We start from the raw sequence: 21,617 nt of genomic DNA, 5'->3' as shown, positions 1-21,617 counted from the left end.
TTAAAATCACTACCAACATGTTTGGTTTCTTTCTTTCTGACCATTCATGCCTACAAATTTCTTATCTTCTGAGTACCCAGTCTCACCTCAACCAGAAACAGTCTGTGTTCTTGATTTCTAGTCTAGTCTCTCTCTCAAATTCACTTGGATCAACATTGACCTTGCTGACAGCCTACATTTTCTCTCACCCTTCTGACCATCTGCCATACCATGTACACCAGTCAGAGATTTTGATTGCAAGCCATAGAAATTGTCTTTGACAGTTTTAAGCAGAAATGGCATACACTGAAGGGCACAGAGAATCAATGAGAACATGCAGACCAGGCTTAGAAAATGAGAAAGCTTCAAGGGTCCTGTTACCCTCACTGCATCCTCCAACAATCCCCACCTCTTCTTGTCTTTTCAGGGTTTAAAGCCCTGAAATCTAACTGGCTCAGTTTAGGGACTAATGCTTGTTTCCTAGGATGACAAGGTATAGGAGGAAGTAGGATCTGCCTTTCTTCAGCTTCTGTAATGGAATATGGTTGCAGAAGGCAGAATTACCCATTTCCCAGACCACATATACCTAGGTGGGAGAATATTTTCTCATGAGGGAGGAAAATGGATGCTTGATATAAAAAATTGCAAATGTCCCCTGCACGTTTCAATTGTTAACTGTAGATCACCGCTGCCAATCTGTATAATGTTCCAATTCCAACTTCCTAAAGTCAGAAAATGTGTTAGTTAGCTTTTTGTTGCTAAGTCCTGAGAAAGTCAACTTAAGGAAGAAGAGTTTATTTTGGCTCACTATTTCAGAGGTTTCAGTCCATGGTCAGATGATCCATCGCTTTTAGGCCTGTGGTGAGGTAAAAATGTCATAGCGTGGAAGAGGAAAACTGGCCTCCTCCCAGTAGCCAAGAAAGCCAGGAAGGACAGAGAGAGAGAGAGAGAAAGAGGGGGGTGGTGGCTATGGAATCTGTCTTATTCGAGAATCTTTTGTGCCCTTTTGATTTCTACATCATACTCTTCTACTGAGGCCTGCTTGCTTCCCTGGGTTGGGCATAGGCCTTGAGAATTGAGGGCAGTGAATGTCTATGAGAGATCCCATCTTCTATAGTGTGCTGTCTTGGCTCTAGACAATCTTACCTCTGCTGGATTGCTCCCTGGGAGGCATCTTTACAAGCCTGCTGCTACATTCTGGATGCTTGATGATCACATCAATGTATTTACTGCCCTTCCCACTCCCTCTAACTCCTTTAATTTTTAAAATTTTCTGATTTGCCTTTCTGTCACTGCCATGGCCTACATCTTGCTTTTCAGGAATACTTGGTAAAACCTACTTCTGGCCAGTAGTCTTTTCTTCTGGACATTGCCATTGTGAATATTTTCATTCTCCCCACTTTGTTTTTGGAGGCCCATTCAGTTGTTTTACTCTGGCCAAATATCTGTCCTGAGATTCCTCACTCAAATCCATTGGGATCAGGTACTGAGCCTGGACACCATCCTACTGGTTCAGTCCTTTTGGAGTTTACGGACTGAGGCTGATGGTGACAGGAACAATTAATGTGATATGACCTCTCTGGACAGTTAGAACAGAGATTCACAAGCTGTCATTCTTACATCCCAGTCACCTCCTTCTGTTCAAGTATAAAAAAGGGATTATTTTACTTTTCCTCATTAATTAATCTTCTATTCTGGTATAAGAATTTTGACTTATTCTTTTTATTTTTTATTTTATGAAAAAACCCACAAATGTTCATAACCAAATAAGAGAGCAACAATTGTTATTACACTGTGTATCATTATCTTCAAAGTAGTTACTCAGTACAAGACATGAACCAAAATGATCCTTACAAAAAAGAAACAGATAATGACATAAACTTTCAACTAAATAAATAATATAAATGAAACAAATTCACATATACATTGAAATATTTTGAAAGAAAATGTAATTTGGGGTAGTATTAGTCTTCCTATTTCTTATTTCCTATTTATCACTCTTCTATTTGCTCCTATCTATCTATCTATCTATCTATCTATCTATCTATCTATCTAGTTTTTCATATAAAAGAAACCATGAGCTATTTAAGCTTGTGTGTATGACTTATTTCACTTAACATTATGTTCTCAAATTGTACCCATTTACCTATGAATGCTTCAAGTTTATCTTTATGGCAATATAAGTACTTCATTGTGTATAATACCACATTTTCTTTATCCATTTATCTGTTGATGGACATGTATGCTGTTTCCAAGATATAGCTATTATAAACTGTGTTACTATAAACACAGGTATGCACATATTTCTGTAATATCATGATTTTAACTCTTCTGCGAAGATAGTAGAAGGGGATAGCTAGGTCAAATGGAATTTCTACTTTTAGTTTTTTGAGTAATCTCCACATTGATTTTCATAGTGGTTGTACAAGTTTACATTCCCACCAACAGTGCGGTAGAGCTCATTTTTATCTACATCCTCATCAGCATTTGTTATTTTTAGATTTTTTTGATGATAGCCATTCTTTCTGGGATAAGATTATATCTCAGTGTAGTTTTAATTTTCATTTTTCTAATAGCCAGTGATGATGAGAACTTTTTCATCTATTTATTGGCCATTTGTACTTCTTCTTCTGAGAAGTGTCAATTCATTTCAGTTGCACATTTTTAATTGGGTCTTTTATTTTGGAGGGTCTATTTTTTTTTTAAATTCTTGATGTTAGTCTTCTGTGGAATAGACGGCAATTTTTTTTTACATTCTGTAGACTGTCTTTTCACTGTTAGTTCTTTACTTTGTTGTACAAAAGCTTTTTAATTTGATATGATCCCATTTGTTGATTCTCAGTATTATTTCTTATGCCACTGGGGTTCTGTTTAGAAAGCCCTTGCTTACACCTATGTCTTCAAGAGTTGCACCTATTTTATCTTCCAGCAGATTGTTAGGTGTTTGATCCATTTTGATTTTAGTTTAGTACATAGTGATACATATGGGTCTACACCCAGTCTTCTGCATGTGGATATCCAATTTTCCAAGCACCATTTATTAAGAAGCTATCTTTCCTCCAGTGTATGTTTTTGCCTCCTTTGCCAAAGAATAAATAGCTGTATATATCTAGAGTTGTTTCTGCTTCTTATATTCTATTCCATGGATCCATATACCTGTTTTTGTGCCATCACTATGCTGTTTTAATCACTGTAGTTCTACAGTATAACTTCAAGTCTGGGGTTGTGATGCCACCTGCTTTGCTTTTGTTACCCAGGATTGCTTTTGTTATTCTGGTTCTCTTTTGATTCCATATAAATTTTAGGATTATTTTCTCTAGCTCTGTGAGAAATGTCATCAATATTATGATTGGGATTGGATTAAATCTGTATATCAGTTTTGGAAGTATAGCCATTTTGATTCTGTTGGTTCTACCTATCCAAGAACAGGGGCTATATTTCTGTTTTCTGATGTCCTCCTAAATTTCCTTTTGAAGTCTGATGTAATTTTCATTGTAGAGGTCTTTCCCTTAGGTTAATACCTAAATGTTTACTTTTTTGATGCTATTGTTTTTTTAATTGCTATTTCAGTGAGTCCATTATTAATGTATGTGGATGTAATGGATTTTTGTGTGCTTATTTTGTATCCTGCTACACTGCTAAATTTATTTATTAATTTTAGGAGTCTTTTGGTGGAGTTTTCTGGGTCTTGTAAGTAAAGGATCATGCCTTCTGCAAATAATGATATTTTAACTTCACACTTTTCTATAAGTACCCCTTTTATTTCTTTCTCTTAATTCCTCTGGCTAATATTTTGAGGGGTGTGTTGAATAGCGGTGATGATAATGGGCATCCTTGTCTTATTCCTGATTTTAGAGGGAAGGCTTTCAGCTTTTCCCTATTTCATATAATGTTGGCAGTGTGTTGGCCATAAATAGCTTTTATCCTGTTGAGATAAAGACATATTTTCTTTAGGGGTTTTTTCAGGAAAGGATGTTTGATTTTGTCAAAGGCTTTTTCTACATCTGTTGAGATGAACATGTGATGTTTTTGTCTTTGCTTCTGTATATGATGAATTACATTTATTGATTTGCATGCATTGAACCACCCTTGCATCCCTGGGATGAAGCTTACTTGATCATGGTGTATGATGTTTTTGATGATTTTTTGCCTTCGGTTTGCCAGTATCTTGCTAAGAATCTTTACATCAATGTTTATTAGAGAAGTTGGCCTATAGTTCCCTTTTGGTTGTATCCTTGTCTGGTTTGGGGATTAAGATAATGATAGCTCTTGAGAATGATTTTGGAAGCACTCCTTCCCTCTCAATTTTATAAAAAGTTTGAGAAGTATCGGGTTAGATCTTCCCTGAAGTTCTTGTAGATTTTGGCTGTGAATCCATCAGGTCATGGGTTTTTCATAGTTGGTAGTTGTTTTTTTTTTAATTATTGCTTCAATTTCATTTCTGTTATTGGATTGTTTGTTCAAGCTTTTTAAGTCTTCTTGGTTCAGTTTTGGCAATTCATATATACTTAGGAACCTCTCCATTTCTTCTGAGTTCTCCAACTATTTGCCATAGATGTTTGTGAAGTAGTTGCTAATAATTTTCTTGACTTCAGCATTATCCATTGTGACTTCACCTTTTTCATTTCTAAGTACATTAATTTGTGTCTTTTCTTTCTTTTTTTGGTACGATTGGCTAAGGTTTTGTTTACTTACTTTATTTATTCTTTGAAAGAACCAGCTCTTTGATTCATTAATTCAATGTATTTTTTTAGTCACCATTTCATTAATTTCTGCTCTGATCTTTATAATTTCCTTCCTTGTACAAGCTCCAGGTTTGGATTATTCTTGTTTTTCTAAGACCTTTAGATGCAACTTTAGTCTATTTGGGCTTTTTAATTTTTCTTATGTGGCATTGACCACTATAAACTTTCCTCAGCATTACTTTCATTGTGTGTCATAAGTTCTGTTATACTGGCACTATAATTTAATTCTAGGAACTGTCTTATTTCTTCCTAATTTCCACTATTTATTTTATTTTATTTTATTTATTTATTTACTTTGGTATTGGGGATCGAACTCAGGACCTTGCGCTTGTGAGGCAGGTGCCGGAACCACTAAGCTAAACCCCCGGCCTTCTACTGTTTATTTTATTTGTTGTTATTCAACAGTTTTTTGTTTTATTTCGATATGTTTGCATAGTTTCTGTGGCTCCTTTTGCTATTAATTTCTAGTTTCATTATACTATGATCTAATAATATGAATGGTTACATCTCATTTTTTTTTTTTTGCTTGGTTAGGCATGCTTAATTCACTAGTATGTGGTCTATTTTGGAGAAAGTATCATGTGTGGCTGTAAAGAATGCATATTCTGTTGTAGGGCAGAACACTGTATATATCTATTAAATCCATTTTTTGAAGTTTTAGTTCAACTCTGATATTTCTTTGTTGATTTTTTTTGTTTAGTTGATCTATTTGTGATAGTGGGGTGTTGAGCTCCCACACTATAATTTTATTGATGTTTATCTAATCTTTTACATCCATTAGAGTTTGCTTAATGAAGCTGGATGTACTGTGGTTTTATGCATATATGTTCATAATTATTATCTCTTCCTGTTGAATAGTTGTGCTAACCAATATGTAATGTCCTACTTTGCCTCATTTGATCAGCTTTAGCTTAAAATTCATTTTGTCTAAAAATAGGATAGCTACTTCTGCTTGTTTTCAGGTTCCTATTGGATGGAATATTGTTTTCCATTCTTCAGTTATTAGTCTATGAATTTCTTTTTGTGTTAAATGTATTTCTTGTATACAGTATACCATTTGATTTTGTTTCTTGACCCATGCTGTGAGTTGATTCCAGTTACGCTGATAGTTATAATTGATAGGTATTGATATATTCCTGTCATTGTATTAATGTCCTATTGCTATTTTGCTTTCTTTCCCTTCTACTTAATTGCTAGCCCTACCCAGTGTATTCATTTTATTGAACATTTTGACATTGTCTCCTTCTAGGATAACATTGAGATATTGCTTTGCTGGTCATGAATTTCTTTCGGTTTTCTTTACCATGGCAGTACCTTATTTCTCCATCAATTTAAAAAGATAATTTTGCATAATATAACAGTTTGGGTTAAAAGTTGTTTTCTTTCAGAACTTGAAACACTTCATGTTCTCCTTGCCTTTAAGGTATGTGTTAAGAAATCTGTTATAATTCTAATAGGTTTTTCTTATAGGTGATTCATTGCTTTTCTCTATCAGCCTTTAAGATTTTGTTTTTGTGTTATATTTTTGCCTTTTTAATTATTATGTTGTGTGGAATGGTTTTTCTGATTATGGCTAGCTGGAGTTCTATATGCCTCACTTTTCTATATGTTAAATTCTTTTTTCCATGTCCTGAAAGTTTTCTGCTATTCTTTGTATAAACAGGTTTTTATGCCTTTTGTGCCACCTTCTGATTTTTTACTAATGCCAATTACTTTTATATTAGTCTTTTTGAGTCATCTAGGAGCTGTTGGTTCCATTTTTCATGTTCCCTTGATATTTTTAAGGTAGCTTTCATTAAGTGACCATGGACCACAGCACTGTCCTCTAGAACTGACACTGGATCTTCACATTGGCCTCTACTACCCATTCTTGCAGTCATGTTTTTAATCTCCCAAATTTCATTTGAATCTTTCTTGTGGGCTCCCATTCTTTTGTATTCTGGGAATTTATGTTTTTCATTTTTCTTCATCTCCTTTTGCTGTTTATTAGTGTCTTCTCTAGACTTGCTGATCATTTGTTTCATTACGGTCATTATGTGATTAGTTATGTCATCTTCAAATTCACCAAGCACCTTATAGAACTGTTTTCCCTCTAACTGGTAACTTTTCAGACCTATCTACTGTGTAGCTTATGATTTCCTCCCCCTCAAATTCCCCTGTACAGATTTGGGGGAAGTTGAACATTTATGAAGGCATTTTGTTGTCTTGTCTTTTCATATTTCTGTTTTTTATTTGTTTTTTTGTGCTGAGCTTGCAAATTCTTTGGTTTAGTGCCTCATTCTTTGGGAGTGAGCCACAGGATTGTTTATGACTCCCTGCTGCAATCCAGGCATTGACATAGGGAGAAAACCAGTTGCTGGCCACTGCTATGTTACCTTGTCTATGGTAGTAAATTCAGTGACAACAATGACATCAAATGTAAAATGGATATTGACAGACCCTTGGAACCACTCATGAATAGCACTTTACCAAAACAATGAGGACTCTGATTTTAGTGAAGACTATTAGGCCCCTCCTTATATTGACCTATAGTAATTTAGAGCACTGATTTCTGCTAGATGTTGGCAGCAGTGCTAGAGCTCAAGTACATCTCTAGACTCTGCCTTCTTCTTCAGGATAACTCCTTCTGACAATTACTCCCACCCAATCTGGCCTGCCACAATAGAATACATGCCCTGTAATCTTCCTGATCGGAGCCCAGGTCTGCCAGGGGATCCCAGGAGTTCCCTGTTTAGTTCGAACCTTTTCCAAGTCTATCTCCTAAGGGTCTCACCCAGTCTTTGTGGAAGGGTATGACCTCAGTCCTGAAGTGAAACCCTCCTCCTGGGCATTGGTCTCTGTTATGGTTTGTGCTTAAATGTCTCCCCGAAGCCTCATGCAGATGAGTAGGACTTTCTTTTTCAGAGGTGGCTGAATCTGAAATGTGTGATGCTGGGGTTAAGGGCGTGTGATTACTAAACCACTACATGTGAGTGACTGGTTTGACACCAACCTAGTCTTGGTAGTCTGGATGGGATAAAAGAGGCAGAATGATGCACTGCAACTCCCTTTTGTTGCTTTTGCTGTCTTCCACCACCATGAACTGATACTTCCTTGTTGCTTTGCTACTTTGCACATGTCATGTTGTTTCTCCTCTGCAATACCTGTTTGTCATCCCTGCCTTGGAGCCAGCCAATTGTGGACCAAAAGCCTACAAATTGTAAGCCAAATAAACCCCCACCCTTCCAACTTTGAGTGTCCGGTATTGTGTCTCAGCAATGAGAAAAAAGTAACACAGTCTCCTCTTTGATCGGGTCAGTCTGCTGTTTTTCATCTCTGTTGCCCTGTGCCCTGGAAAACACAGGGACTGGGGATGGGGTGCTTGCTTCCCAGGCCCTCCTGAGCCCAGCATGGACCTCCAGCAGGCATCAGTGTTGGCTGGGGGCAGATTGATTTACCCCTTTTGTGCCAGTTCTCATTTGGTAATACTTTTCCAGGACTTATTTCTGTTAGAGTTCTGACCCTGACCTTGAATCAAGATGATTGTGACACAATTTTCTGGTGCTACCTGCTTGCCTATTAATGATAAAGTCCTAGCATACACTTATATCCTCTAGGAAGAAATGGCTAAAATTGTGAACAGATTGGTAAGAATATAACCAAATAAGTTTTGATATTGTGCAATGGCCACTGAGCTGCACCAAGTTAGACCTCTGATACTTATTTTTGTTTATGTGTTTTCTCTCTTCATTTTTTAAATTTTTTGGTACCAGAGATCAAACTCAGGACTTTGCACCTGCAAGGCAGGTGACGGCACCACTGAGCTAAATCCCCGGCCCTTCTCTCTTTACCTTATTGCAGGCTTCACAATTCAACCTAATCTTTGCCTCTTTGATTAAGGGCTTAGAACTTCTCTCATATAAGCTGAGATCTAACCCAGAACTCCCCTAGATTTTATTTTTCCTTCTCTCTCTCTCATGACTCTGACACAAGATACATTTAAACATACCTTTGTCTTTACTACAAGTGTTCTTCATCAGCCTTTCTGGGGGAAAGCAGCTGCATCACAGTAGAAGGTTTTCTGTCTGGTGCCCCTCATATATCTACCTTGTCAGTCAGATTACCAGGTCATTTGGCAGTGATTGTGTTGCAAGAAAGCATAGTTGTACATATTCACTCCTCTAAATCATCCCCATCCTCTTTAAGTCTCCTACCTTACAGTCCTCATGCTTCTTAGAAAATGGTCTTGCTTTATGCTTTTCTGAGACTACAGTACCTATGGGTGTTTTTTTTTCTACAGCCTTCTCAATATCTCTGCCTTTCCTTTGAAGAAAAGAAGGAGTTACATTCTCCTAAGCTCACCAGTGGCCATAATAGGCAACACTGTTCCCTATCTCCTCCTTCACGATAATTTTCTATCAGGAACTTTGCTTTTCCTGGGAATTTTCAATCTTTTTCTGAGGGCTCCTTCCCATCTGCAGCTTGATCTATTACTTGCAATGGTCCTCTGTTTTCTGTTTGCCAAATGTCTTGAGTAGGTGGGCTCCTCTAACATACAATGCTTCCCACTATTTCACTCCAAATGGCCATCAGTCTGGTTTCTATTGTTACCAGATTCTGAAGTTCCTTTCTCAAAGTTCACTATTAACTTCCTAATTGCCAATAAAGATTCATTCTTAGATTTTATATCTTTGTCATATAAACAACATTGACACCTCTTACAATTAGATCCTATCTTTTTTGATTGAAATTATTTTCTCTGTCACATGATCATCCTTTTTTATTGAGTATTTGAAGTGCTATTTAACTATTCCTTTGTGTTTCTGTATTTTTTCTGGCTAGATAGATGTTCCTTGAAGCTGGGAGCTTATGTTACATACATATAGATATGCATTATTGTTTTAAGAGCATCTAGCATCAGGCTATACAACTAATAGATATATGATAAATATTTTCTAAGTGGAGAACTAACACTCTATATAGTAATGCATTCATACATTAAGTCACTCATTTATTTAGGAAAAATACTTCTTTTTACTATTCTATGGATTCTGTTACATGCTATGATGCAGGAATTCAAAAGACATGCATGGTTTCTGCAAGCCTGCAGAGTCCAGTGGGAAATATATGCAGGTAAATATGCAACAATAATATAGAATGATGGATGCTATGATTGAGAAGCACTTACTGGGAGGGGTGGAGTCAGAGAAGGTTCCTGGAAGAAATACTATAAAAGAGTTAGCAAGGCAAAAGGGGTGAAAAAGAGGCAACAACTGTTCCTGGTAAAGGGAACATCATATTCAAAGGTCAGCTAGTGTAACACTTTTGAACTGATGGAAGAAAAATCAGAGCTACAGAGTACAGAGAATGAAGGAGAAGAAGCAGACAGTTAGATGTGGTATGTCCAGATTAAAACAGCGTTTGAACTCCTTCCCCATTTTGAAGTATTTGCCACTATTCAGTATTTAATTTGGACATTCTTTTAAGTGGTAAGTGGCAGTTGTTTTACAGGTGGAGAAACTGAATTTTATAGAACTGAAATTCACTAAGTCAGTAGCAAATTTTCTTTTAAGTTTACCCCCTTAGCAACAAGAACAAATGGGGCAAGATATAAAATCATAATTTAAAAAAACTATTAGAGAGCTGAAGTTGCAAAGAAATCTAAATGAGTTATATTCAAGGAAAAATGAAGCATTTTTCTGTTTGCATCAATGGAGCAACAGTGGGAAAGAGAAGAATCCATCTGAAAGGGGGTGGAAGAAGAAACCAAGCTAGTTTTCTATGACTTTAATGACCTATAGGGGCTGGTGTGATGGTATCCTTAGTCGCAGAACATGAGAGTAGCACCTGCCAACTCTTCCTTGGATTTTAGGGAGAGGATTTCAAAGGTGGGACAGGGCAGAAAAGCTGAGAAAAATTCCACTGAGAACATGGAGCTTTCCCTAAGTAAAAGGCAGGTTTATTTTCCAAGTGCTATGTAGTGGTTGATGGTGGTGGGGGAGGGCAAGTGAGCTGAGCAAATCCCCTCCTCAATATATGTGTTCTTCTTGGCTCTAATGCACTGTCCCACAGAGAGTGGTATTAGAATAGGAGACTTTAGAAATCTAAGGCATGCTGGCCATTCACTAAATGGATTGTCAGTGCTCTCTGAAGGCTAGGGAAGGAGTGGGAAAGGTAGAGCCATTCCCTCCTAGATATTTCATGCTTGTACTAAATCAATCCATTGCCAAAGGCCTCCCAAAATTGAGGACAGCACAGTAGGGTAAAGAGATATCTCCTGAGGCACAAAATTTTAAAGTGGGGCTAGAAAATAAAAGTCCCATCTCAGTGACCTGAAAGCTGGTGGTCAGGCTGCAAAGCATAGATTTCTCATGTTGCAGAAAGTTGGTTACTAGGATATAACACATAAAAAGATCTCCAGAGTATTCTTCATACCCCAGCCCAAAAGAAATTGTTCTAATTACAACCCAAATATTTATTTATTTATTTATTTATTTATTTATATTTTTTTGGTACCGGGGATCGAACTTGGGTCCTTGTGCTTGCGCAGCAGGTGGTGAAACTACTGAGCTAAATCCCCAGCCACCCCAAATATTTAAATCTAATTGTAAACTGAATGTAAGTAAGGATAATTCCCAATTCAATACAGGTAATAGTTTCAATAAATGGAAACTGCCCCTTACAATAGTGGCCTGACAGAAGAAGACATGCTCTGTTTTCTCAGTTTAAATATTTAAGTCTTATTTGGTTTTAAACATAATGGCTGGAACAGTAAACAATGTGGGACAGGTGAAGAGACAAGAACATATAACAAGTAATCAAGAAGAAATCTTGAGATCATAAGGTTAAGTGAAATAATTCTGTCTTAGTTGCTTTTCTCATTGCTGAGACAAAAATACCTGACACCCAAAGTTAAAGGAAGAAACATATTTTTAACTCACAGTTTGTAGAGGTTTCAGTTCATTGTTGGCTGGCTCCAAGGCAAGGTGGCATAGCAAGGGGCATTACAGAGGAGAAAGAGTTTGTGGCAGGCAGAAGGCAGGAAAGCAGTGAAGTAGCAAGCAACAAGTGACAAAAGTAGCCCTCCTTCTGTCCCTTTGTATTCTATCTATGCTAGTGGAATCTCCCTATTGTCTACACCTAGAACTATGCCAAACTAATCAGTGGACTAATTTAATATCACACACTTAATCCCAACATCACACACTTAATCTCAGCATCACATACTCTAGTTCCAGTCACCTCTTTGGGGGACCATCTAGATACAAGCCATAACAAAATCAGCCACACAAGCTTCAATATTACATGGTTCTCTTATATGAGAAAACCAAAATATAAATAAAGAGCAAAATAAAAGATGATAGGAAGTAGGGAGATAGATCTTTTCAAATGGGAAGGGTATCAAAAGATAGAGAACCGGGCCGTGGATTTAGCTCAGTGGTTTCACCACCTGCTGCACAAGTGCAAGGACCCAAGTTCGATCCCTGGTACCAAAAAAAAAAAAAAAAAAAAAAAAAAATAAGAGAACCAGGATGAAAAAAGAATTAGGATGTGTTATGTATGTGTACCAACTCCTCATGATGAATGTAATCATTATGTACTACAAACACATACTAATAAAAACTAAAAATTAGAAAAAAGAAACAATAGAAACAGACCCTTATGTGGTCAAAAATGTCAAAGTTATCAGACAAAGAACATTAAAATGACTGTGATAAATGTATTAATAGATTTATTACAAAAGGTGAATAACATTTATGAGTACATGGAGAAATTTCAAAAGGAAACAATCTATAAAAAGAGCCAGTTCATATGGTAGAAATAAAAAGGAAATCAAATATAAGAAATGAAGAGTTTATCCAGTGTTCCAGTTGTCTATTGCTGAATAGTGAGGTGCCACAAACAGAAGTTTTAAAAAATAAATTTTTTTTCCTTGTTCTGCTATCTAGGCTGGGGTCAGCTGGGAAGTTGTGCTCCACATGGTATCTGTTGGGCTTTGAATGTCCAATATGGCTTCTTTCTTTACTCACAAGTTTGGTGTCCAAAGTTACAGTGCTTCTACTAGTACAGTTTGCCAGAATTGGGGGCTGATTGGTCATCTTTCTCTTGACCTCCTGACATGACAGTCTCAGGATTATTGGGCTTTAATATATGCTGCTCACTTACAAGAGAGAAAAAGTAGAAGCTGTTAAGTCCAAAGGCTCATAAGTCCTAGAACGTAATTTCTGATCCTGTTGTTCAAAGCAAGTCACAAATCTTGGCCAAATTCCACCACTTTGTGTGAAATAGCTGTGTATACAGTAGAAGAATTGATGGTGGCCATCTTAAGGGATTATCACACTTTTCCCTATGACCACAAAAATTCACATCTCTCTTGTTATAGTTTAGATTTAGAATGTCCTCCAAAATCTTCAGAATGGGGCTTTTAGAAGGTGATTGGATCATGGGGACACTATACTCTTCAGTGGATCAATCAACCAATAAATCCATAGGTGAAAGTTCTGTTAGGAGATGGGAACTGATTGTAACAGGCAGTTCACTGAAGGGGATGATCTGGAAGGGTATATCTCCCCCCTAGCTCCTTCCTTTTCTCTCTTCTCTTCCTGGATGCCAGAACATGAGCAGCTTTTCATCCACCATGTCCCTCTCTCTTCTTGTTTATCTTGGAATCAGTTGACCATAGACTGAAAATGTGAGCCTAAATAACTTCTCCTCCTTTAAGTTGCAGGTGTCAGGTATTTTGTCCAAGTGATGAGAAAGTGATTAAGACAGGTTTTGGTACCAGAAAAGTGGAGTTGTTGCTGTGACTGTGTCTGACCATGTGGAATAAGTAGCTTTTGGTTTACAGGAGGAGTTTGGAAAGATTTAGAGATGCTGGGTAGAGAAACCCTAGAATGGCATAAGCAGAGGTTGGTGGGTGATACTGTAACTGGTAAGAGCTCAGAAGACCAGAGTGCTGATAGAACTGTGAACAGTAAAGGCCAAGTTCAGGAGGTTTCAGTTGAGATCAAAGACTCCTCTAGCAGTTGGACTAGAAATCATATATGTTATGCTTTGGTGGAATATGTGTCTTCATTCTTCCCATAACCTGAGACTTTGTGAGAAACTGAGATTAAGGGTTGTGGATTAATTAATTTGGTGGAGGAAATTTCAGTGCAACCCAATATTCAGGCTGGAGCATGGGTATTGTTGGCTGCCTTTATCTAGATCTACAGTGACAAATGGGAGAAAATAAGCCAGTGTGAAGTCTATAGTTTTATCAGAATGGAAACAACTGGAAAGTTGGGGCCATGGAAAGCATAGGTGCTGAAAAGATTAGCATTTAAAGAAGCTGAGTACATTGCATCAGGACAATAGAAAAGATGACTTGAGGACATCTCAGGTACAATCAGGACCTCACACTTTGATGCTCCATCATCAAAATTGCAAAGCTTTCATTTGAAGAGAGAATTCCAAAGTGTCCTTTTCTTTCTAGGCTGGACAAGAAAATGTTTCTCAGAGTTTAGTGATGCAGGTACTCAAAAGATGCTATAGCCATGAACCAAAGGGGTTAAGCTACCCAGCTGGTGGCAGACCTTGGCATCATTGCAGTGGTGCTGGTTTTTCAGACAGGCAGAATGCAAGAGTTATGGTGCCATGGCAGCTTCCACCTAGATTTCAGAGGAAGCCCTGGGAGGCCAGGCAGTGTGTTTCTGAGAGGGCAATGCCTGAAGCTTGTGAATCACGTTGAAAGTAAAGTGGAGATGTCAGGGTTATGGAACATCTGCTAAGGAAAGCTGCAGGCAGTGGGTGGAGCCACCCCAAGAAAGATGCTATGAGGGCTGCTATTGTCAATGCCATAGAGGGAGGACTACTCAAGCCTTTTGTATCTTACATTTCTCCAAAACCTGCCCTGGGTGCTAGGCTATGTTCTTTGAGGCATTAAAATATTGCCTTGCTGGATTTCAATGTTGCTTTTGTCTGATGCTTTTCCATTTCCCTATTTCTCTCTTTGGTAATAGGAATATTCACTCTGTGCTATTTATGTTGGAATTATTTTTCTTTTGGATTTATATGGGGGCTCACAGCTAAAAGTTTACCTTAGGAACAGAGGAGACTTGGACTTGGACTTTTCAACAATGCTGGAATGGTTAAAAATTTGGCAACTTTTAGAGATAGACTAAAAGCATTTTTCTTAATGACATGTACATGAGTCATTTGTGACAGAAAGTTATGGTTTAGATCTAGGATGCCCCCCACCAAGCCTCATGTATTCATAAGTGGGGTTTTTATAAGGTAATTAGATCATGGGGGTGCTATACTTAATATGCTGTTAGAAGATGGAGACTTGTCAAAAGAGGTGATTTACATGGGGGCATGACCTGGGAGGGTTGATTTGCCTCCTTGGGTCCTTTGTTTTCTCTCTCTGGTTCCTGGATGCCATGACATGAGCAGTTTTTGCCACCATGCTCCTCTGCTAAGCTGTTTTTGCCTTGGCACTGGCTGACCATGGACTGAAACTCTGACCCCAAATAAACCTCTCCCTCTGTAAGTTGTAGATATCAAGTATTTTGGCATTGTGACAAAAAAGTGACTCAGACACTTCCCATATGAAAACTATGCCAAATTCCCATTATGGCATCAGGCTCAAATCTAGTATTCCATGATTTACAACAAATCCAGATGTGGAAAATGTTTCTTAAGTGCATTTCTTCTCATTCTGGATAAAAACTTACCTTCCTTATATATGCACTACATAGAATGATAAATAATCATGGAATAACTGTAATACTTAAAAAGAGGGAAATGGAAGGCAAAGAGCAGTTAATGTTCTATAGAAAATCTAGAATCCAGCTGAGCCTATGTTCACCATCCCTCCTGCTGGAAAGGGTGAGGACAGTTCCATGGTAAAGGCCCACTTCTGTTTTTGAAATTGGTTCTGTGCAACTTTTAACTCTCTCCTTTGGGATCTAGGCTATGTTCTCTGAGGGATTTCTTTTGCTCCTCAAGAAACTGATTTTTCAGATGAGTAGCTTTCTTAACCTTTCTTATGTCCACTGAAGTTTTATGTATTCTTTCTGCATATTTTATAAAATTTGATCAAAATATATAGTGAATGTGTAAATTTTAAAAATTATGAAGTAAAAGACACATTCTCATCAACACCTTCAAAACACTCCCCCTTGCTTCAAACACAATTATCTCATCATTCTTGACACTTTCTGAAGCTGTTCTGAAACTTCTGTTTCATAGGTATCTTTAGTCGCTCTGTCATGGCTGCCTCCATATTCTGAACTGATTCAAAATATTGACCTTTCATAGTGGAGGAGCCAGAAGTTTCATAGTGCCAGTTCTGCTGAGTAATGTGGGTGGGGACACACCATACTCTTTTGACAGAAATTTCCATAAATAGTTCATAAGTAAAGTGTGATCACAAAATATAGTGAGTGTGTAAGTTTTAACAATTTATTATTTATTATTTAAAATTTATTATTTAAAATTTATTATTTATTATGGTAAAAGACACATTGCCATTAACTCCTCTCAATATTCTCAAAATTCTCCCCCGGCTTCAAGTCCACTCATTCCATCATTCTTTGTAATGTATCTGTTATCATAATAAGTTCTTATTAATTTAAACATTCACCATATCTTTTAACCACTTTGTGTAGTCTAAACGTGGTGATTTTATTGTTAAAATTACTTTTAAAATTTTGTGAGTTTTTTATGAATCATGGGAGCAGTTCACCCCATTTTGCATCTGTGAATGTCTCTGAGACAGGGGTTTTCCCCATACTGGGTGCTACCAGTTGTGGTACTTTGGAAAGCTTTTTTGTTTCATTCAGAAAATCTGAGGCATCATCATAAATATTTCTGAAGTCTTAACAAAATATCTTATAGCCACAACCTTTACTTGATCTTTACTTTAAGGCCACATTGTACTGGCAGTGCCCAGGATTTGATCTTCACCCTTAGGCCATTCTCATTGGAAGGACCTTTAGTGAGCTAGAAAAGCTGGGAATTTAAAACTCATCAGCAGGTTAAATATCTCTTTCATTGGAATGGCCCAAAAGCAACAATACCTAGCATCTGTGATCGCCCCCACTGTCTAACCTGGACCTTTAAATGCTATTCAAAACTCAAAAGAATCAGGGCTGCTTGGATAAATGTTAATTTAAAATTTAGAGCAATAAATAATACAAGATGATTTTGAGTGTCGTGTTATGCCAGAAAACTGGCAAACTAAGAATAATGGGTCACACTGTCAAGAAGGTGGAGCCCTTGTATATTGCCAGCAAGAAAGTAAGTTTCAACTGCTGTGAAAAATAGTTTAGCAGGTCCTCAAAACATTAAACAAAATCAATATATGATCCAGTTGTTCTACTCCTGGATACATATACAGAAGAATCAAACAGGAATTAAAACAGATACGTGTGTGACAGCGCTCAAAGCAGCATTAGCCAAAAAGTATACATAACCAGTGTCCATGGACAGAGAGAGCATAGGCAAAGTGTGGTATGTATAAACAGGAAATATAATTCTGTTATAAAAAGGATTAATCATATGAGATGTGATAGAAAAGGACAGTAAGTTTCTAAATTTTAAAAATTATTATAGTAAAAAACACATTTCCATTAATCCCCTGACAAAATACTCCCTCTCACTTTGAACACATGTATCCCATTATTTTTGATACTTTCTGAAGCAGTTCTTGTAGTTCTCTTTCTTTTTCTTTATTTAATTAACTTTTTATTAGTATGTACTCTTGATACATAATAAATACATTTATCATGGGGAATTGGTGCATATGCATATCACATCTTGAAACTTTTTACTTCCCCTTCAGTATCTGTCTTCCTAATCCCCATATCCCCTTCTCATCTCCACAAAGTCTTTCTGTTTCCTATCACCTATTTTTAATTTTGCTCTTTAATTATTTTGTGTCTTTAGTTCCATTACCATAATTGCCTTGATGTCCCGAGTTGATTAAAAATGTTTCCCTTTCATGCCAGAAGTTGCATGGCTCCAAATCTAGTGAATAAGGAGGATGAGGACACACTGTGATGTTCTTATGAGTTTGTTTTTCTGTTGGATGACACTCATGAGCAGCATTCACTGCATTTTTGATCACACCTTGGAAAGACACTAGTGAAAGAGAAATTTCAGAACTGTTTCAGAAGGTGGCAAGAACAATAGAATAAGTATGTCTGAAGTGTGTGGGGGGGGCCTATGGCAATGTAATTTTTAATGTAATACAAAATTTTTATTTAAACATTCACCATATATTTGATTACTCTTGTAGATTGTATATGCTACAGTAGAGTGAAACTTGACAATATTAGCTAAGTGATTTTCAGATACAAAGGTTTAATATGATATACTATTTATGTGAACTAGCTAATAAAGACAAATTCATAGGGACATTATGTAGATTTTAGGAGTTATCAGAGGTTGGAGGAGGGGATAAGGAAATACAGTATTATTTAGTGGGTACAGGATGACATTGGCCTAATGAAAAAGATTTGGAAATAGATAATTGTAATGGCTGTATAACATTATGAATATAATTGATACCATTGAGTTGTGCACTTAAAGTCACTAAAATGGCAAAATTTACGTTCTGTATATTTTACCAGGATAAAATAATTTTAAAATGTAATGAGCGGGTCATGTCAAAGAGCAAGGAAGCCAACTTGAAGGGACTCTCACTTGCTTACCTTGGGACAAATTGATCATTAAAAAGATATACCTTTTAACCCACACGTGTGAATATATGATGGCAACTACATTTAGCTGAAGCACATCATATTATAAAAGAAAATATTAGTCACTATTGGGTATTTCTGGGGCATGACTTATTACTCTGATGTTATGGTTTATATGTGATTATCCCCCCAAAGTCTCATGTTCTCAGAGGTGGGGTTTGTGAAAGGTGATTGGAATTATGGGCACTATAGCTGGGTTGGTGTTGGGAGGTGGGGTCTAATCAGAAGAGATGTCAGGTCACTAGGGGCCTAGTTTAAAAGAGCATATCTCCCTTCCCAGCTTCTCCTTTCTCTCTCTGCTTCCTGGCTGCCATGAGGTGAGCAGTTTTCCTCCTCCAGACCCTTCCACCATGCCACTTTTGCCTGGAGCTGACCGACCATGAAAGAACTGAAATTCATAAAATGTGAGCCAAAATAAACCTTTCCTCTTTTAAGTTGTATTTTGTCTCAGTAACAGGAAAGTGACTGAAACATCTGAATAGTAGTAAATAATGAGAAAGAATTAAGCAATTATCCTAACTTTCCCATAGGAACATTATTCAGGGAAATAAATGGTTGATAAGGATTGGCCCTTCTTTACAGAATTCCAGTTCATAGATGTTAATGAAGTTAGAAGATTCCTATTTAACAAGCCCTAATGTGATAATGGATCATAAGCTGATTCACAATCTATCAGATGAATGCTTACTGAGAACAGTTGTAACAAAGGTATCTGTTTGATACTATTGATCCCATTGATCAATCTTAGCATCATTAAAAATTAGGACATACAAATATCATGCTTCTTATCCTATTATGCAGTAAGATGTACATATCACAGTTTAAGAATGATTTTCACTTAACATGAATCTAATCAAACCTTTAGTTTCAACTGAATGTAATGTGTGGATCTTATTTAGATCCTGAATAGACAGATAATTATAAATTGATATCTTGAAGAAAATCAGGGAAATTTGAATATGTTCTCATTATTTAATGGTAATAAACGTACTAATTTTTGTTGGCTTTAATAATGACACAGTAATTATGTATGAATAGATAAATAGGTAAGGTAACATTCTTATTATGTAGAAACAAGTAGAAGATTTTTTAGGGAGTAGAATGGCATGATGTCTTGGTTTTACTTTAAATATCCAAGGGAAAACATAGAAAATCACAAATTTGGGAAGATAGTTGAAACCAGATTGGTAAAATGTGGATCATTACTGAAGAATGGCAGATTCATTTAGGTTCATTGCATTATTCTCTCTGCTATTGTGTATGTTTAAATATAATGAAAGTTTTTTAAAAAACTCTTCTTGAATAAGAAAATACAACTCCGAAATAAAGAACAGGGTTATATTCCTGTTTTTCTTTGTTTTTAAGATATACTAAAAGTAACCAAGAGAGGCATCAGCACAAGCCACAGCAAGAAGGAGCAGTGACACAGAGAGACTCTGCTCGGGACACAGAAATATTTTGAGCAGCAGTTTTGAGGAGGTGAGATCAAGTTGAATTAAAAGACATAGGCTGGATGCAAACAGTTGGATCAGATTAGCGAGGGACTTCATGTTCTCTTTGTGCTCCTGGCCTTCTAGTCCCTTCTTTGTGCCAACAGCTCTGCCTGTCACAAGCTGGAGACCAATTCTTCATTCAGTGAGTTAATTTTAAATGAAATGAAAACCTAAGTCATAATGTTTGGTTCACTACTCAGGCAACAGGCACTGTCTGCCTCATTAATGATTAACATGGCAGCTGGTAATGTCTTGCAGCTGGTTGACTGGTTTAATGATGCCAAAATCTGGCTACATCCTCCTCCTCCTCTGGCTAGTGCAGGGATCAGCTTTCCTCACAGTGCCTTGAGCTTGCTACTGAGTGAATGAGGACATATATTATCAAGAAAAAAAAAAAGAATAATCCTTCTTGTACTGGGGCCAACTCAAGTGCAAAGGCTATAATTACTTTGCTGGACCCAACTCAAAGGCTGCAAGACCAAGAATGCATTTTTATCTGATATTAGAGGAAATAGAATGCTAGGTACTATAAGAGGCAAGACTAAGTTTTAGAGTAAAGGGGCCACTGTTAAGTGAGACTCGTTCTGGGAAAAGATGTAGGGGGTGCTAGGTTGCTAAGAAAAGAATTAAGAATTTGTTTATGCTTGAGGTACACATGAGGTCCAAATTGAAAGATCATGCAAACTGCAAAAGGTCGCACCTTCCACACACTGTGGTAGGAATATAAATTTAACCTACTTACATTTTTGCAAAGTTAAAGATCTGAACTCAGGAGTATGATTGGAGAAGTGTCTCATTTTTTTTCTTTGACTATGGCGAATCATAGAGGGCAAGGACAGGCAGAATGAAGCAAAGATGAACAGATGGACTTTGAGGTTAATGGCCTGAATTGGAATCTTAGCCATTCTTATATTCTCCATGTGATTTTTAACTTCTTGAAATTAAATGTTTTCATATATAGAACATCAAATAACTAATGACCATAAAATAGTAGCAATTTTTGTTAGGAAAATCTCAAATATCAGCCATGTTTTCCTTTGTCAGTTATAAAATATTTATGCGTGCTTTCATCTCTTACAAAAGCCCATGATATAGGTATTGTTATTTTCATTTTACAAGAGAGAAAATAAAGGTTTAGGTCTGCCCTGATCATTGGCAAGAAGTTACAGAATTGAGACTAAGCCAATTCTTCGGACTCTGGCATGATGTGCCTTCTGAATCTTTCACTGCTTACTCTGCCACAGGCCACTGATTTCTGAGCCTCTACTACCCTGAGCTTACTCTTTGCTAGCATCCCTAGACATCCTGAGTAGCTCTTCTGGACAGTTTTGTGGAGCAACTCGAAAATTACAACAGTACAGCGTGGCTTGCTAATAGAGTGTATCAGGTAAGTAAGAACAGAGCTCCAATGTGGGGCCATCTCTGTCCTGGCTACCTGATGTCCTTGATGCCCCAACTAAGATGATGCTGTTGACATTTGAGGCTGTAAAGACTGATTTTAAGTGCTTGTAAGCTTAATTTGCTTTTACTCAGTGCATGCTGTGACCATGCCTGTTTGTGACCTGAGTTATTCATTTTTCAGCACCAGAGGCAGCAAGGACACCAGCAGAGAGTAGATTGTTAGGCATCACACTACCCCCATGCAGCCCCAGCTCTGGGCACAGGGGAATGCAGAC

Source organism: Heterocephalus glaber, unplaced genomic scaffold, assembly GCF_053883595.1.
Source record: "Heterocephalus glaber isolate CG9 unplaced genomic scaffold, H.glaber_assembly_v1.0 deba00001600, whole genome shotgun sequence".
Taxonomy (NCBI): Eukaryota; Metazoa; Chordata; class Mammalia; order Rodentia; family Bathyergidae; genus Heterocephalus; species Heterocephalus glaber.
This window is presented reverse-complemented; position numbering follows the sequence as displayed.